The following is a 3414-nucleotide window of genomic DNA, read 5'->3' on the forward strand; positions in this document are numbered from 1 at the left end:
ACCCTCTTGCTCAGACCTCCAGGGGTAATTTGGTGGGAGAAAGAGAGACAGAAACTTAGACAGAGCACCGGGAGACCAAAAGTAGCAAATAGCTGTCAGGAGGCAGCTTGTCTCCTTCAATGTTAGGCGTTTGTGCTGACAAACACGCTGAGGCAAGTGAACAGCCGCACACCGATACATCAGTGAGTGCACGTGCGATCCCCTTTCTGCTTTCAGTTTGTCGCTTTCCAGAAACACAAATTCCTGACGGTTTGATTTGTTGTCGTCGTTTGGCAAAGAGCGGTTAACGATGCACCTTCAAATTGAAGCATCAGTGACAATATCTCTCGCTGTCATTCATCACTCCATGCTGGCGTATAGAGCCGGGAACGTCCGTCGTTCTTAAGCAGCGGGTGGATGAGAAAATACCCAGACCGAGGTCAGCAGTTGGGTCAAGCCTTGGCTGACAATGGGGTCCTATAAATGTGTGTGCAGGCCCAGGTGACATGAGAGAGGTGAGGAGTGGGGAGTTCTTAGTTTCCACAGAGACACTTAGCCCAGGGTCAATATTGACTGTCAACCAGCCGTGAGCTTGGCTGGACACCACTTGACTTCTCAGACTTTGGGTCATACTAGATTATCAAGGGTGAGAAAAGGAGGAAGTCAGGAGGAAGGGACTTCAGAGCTCTCTCTCACACACACACACAGAGACACACACACACACAGTATAAAGTTGTGATCTGGAGATGATGGACAAGTATAAGGAGGTATTATTTGGAACTGAGTGGGAGTTGCAGCATGTTAGGCAGGATGACAAATGTGGCGACAGAACAAAGGAGGAAATAATGAGAAGAATAAAAGACATTGGAAAGTGATGCAAAACAGCTTATAATGGGGTTTGAAGTTCAAATCTTTTGAAGTGAGTTCTGTAGAATGGTTATGAACCCAGCTTTCCTTACCTATTGTATAGCTCCTTGAACAACCTCACTTTAGACAAATAGTTCATTCTGACCAGACCGATGAGCTAACGGCTAGTCTGAGAGGTGCCAAAATAAAACTTAATTGCTTCCATCTAGGAAAAAAAACACTTTGATCTCAAAATTTCAAGAGCAAGGAATGCAAATGCTGTTTTGCACATTTTTACACAACTATCAGCTTCACGCATGGTTATTACATCCAAATCTAAGATTATTTGCAAGTTCAAAGATGAGCAGTAGCAGCTAGCTGCAGCAATTCCAGTGCAACTGGGAGCTCTTCTATCAGGAATGTCATATTTGCTATAATACCCATGTACAAAATTACCAGCAGTTTAAAGTTTATTTAAAAAAACCTTTGCATATGGTCACAAATTTCAGTCATATATATTTTGTGCTTGTTAATCAGACTGTGTAGTTGTGAATTAAGTTTTGTAACCTTGTAAATAAAATGGCTGAGAATTTCTGCTTTGAGCATGTGTGGATAGGAATGTGTGTGTGTGTGTGTGTGTGTGTGTGTGTGTGTGTGTGTGTGTGTACCAAAGATTTGTATTTGTAAAAAAAAATTACAAATTACAATTTTTTATGTCTGTTTACAAATACAAAGCAAAAAACTATGTGTAAAACTGTGATCAAGTTCCCTAACTTCAGTTGCATTTTTCAAGTATAAATTGTGGCAGGAATCATTGTACACTGCCTGGCCAAAGAAAAAAAAGTTGCCACCAAAAAAAAGGTCACACTAATATTTTGTTGGAACACCTTTATCTTTGATTACGGCATACATTCACTGTGGCATTGTTTCGATAAACTTCTGTAATGTCACAAGATCTATTTCCATCCAGTGTTGCGTTAATTTTTCACCAAGATCTTGCATTGAGGACTAGGCACTAAGCATGATGGGTGCATCACTTCACCTGCCTCTCTTCTTACCCTGATGCACCCATCACTCTTGAACAGGGTATATCTGGACTCAGCAGACCACATGACCTTCTTCCATTGCTCCAGAGTCCAATCTTTATGCTCCCTAGTAAATTGAAGCTTTTTTGTCTGGTTAGCCTCACTGATTAGTGTTTTTTTTAAGGCTACACAGCTGTTCAGTCCCAATCGCTAGAGTTCCCTTCACATTGTGCGTGTAGAAATGTTCATACTTTCACTATTAAACATAGCTCTGAGTGCTACTGTTGTTTTTCTTTGATTTGATTTCACCAAACATTTAAGTGATCGCCGATCACGATCATTCAGGATTTTTTTTCCAGACACATTTCTTCCTCAAAAATGATGGGTCCCCACTATCCTTCCAGTTTTTAATAATGCGTTGGACAGTTCTTAACACAGTTTTAGTAGTTTCTGCAATCTCCTTAGATGTTTTCTCTGCTTGATGCCAATGATTTGATCTTTCTCAAACAGACTGACATCTTTTCCACAACTACGCGATGTGTCTTTCGACATGGTTGTTTAAGAAAAGAGAAGCAACTCATTGCACCAGTTGGGGTTAAATAACTTGTTGCCAGCTGAAAGATAATCACCCACGCAGTAAATATCCAATAGGAGGCCTGTACCTATTTGCTTAATTAAATCCAGGTGGCAACTTTTTTTTGGCCAAGCAGTGTTGGTTCCCATACAATGACAACAATCCAATCAGAGAACAGACGGGTTTTACTGTCAGATTGACACTTTACAGAGCTACACGTCCTGGAAGGATAATATATTTTAAAGATGGAGGACAACGCTAGTGCTACCAAACATGGTATTCAAAAATATACATCTGAACAACAATTTTGTTTCTGTTCTAATAAACCATAAAGTAATTCCTGTCTGAACCACGGAAGCACTGGCACCGTCCTCCATCTTCAAAATGTTCAAACTTGTTCAACTCTTCCAGGACTGGCTGCTCAGTAAAGCTCCACCCGTGTCAGCCAAACCCCTCTCTGATTGGACTGATACATTTGTGATTGACATGATAATGACCAATCAGCTGAGAGGAAGAAACAACCTGTCATAATTCATATTTACAAGATGAAGCTCACACAAGTTACTTGAGGGAACCAACGTTTAACACGTTTTTTTGCTTTGTATCATCTATTACCTATTGTAAACAGACATTAAAAATGTAACATGTGTAATTATATTTAAAAAATACTGACAAATCTTTTTTTTTTTTACATGCATACATGCTCAAAGGAGCAATTCTCAGCCATTTTATTTTACAAGGTTGCAAAACTTAATTCACAACTATGCAGTCTGATTTACAAGCACAAAATATATATGACTGGAATTTATGCCAATATTTGCATGGAGGAGTTATTTTTGTAAGCAAAAAATCAAATTTGGTTTTGGCTCAGCTCAGACTGTCCATTAGCTTGTCAGAATCACACTCTTTTCACACTGAGATCGTTCAATTCATTGTAAGCTAGTGTTTGCAACATTAAGATGGAGCTTTAGGGCCATGCTAAGAAAAAAA

Source organism: Nematolebias whitei, chromosome 4, assembly GCF_014905685.2.
Source record: "Nematolebias whitei isolate Nwh7 chromosome 4, NemWhi1, whole genome shotgun sequence".
NCBI classification, from domain to species: Eukaryota; Metazoa; Chordata; class Actinopteri; order Cyprinodontiformes; family Rivulidae; genus Nematolebias; species Nematolebias whitei.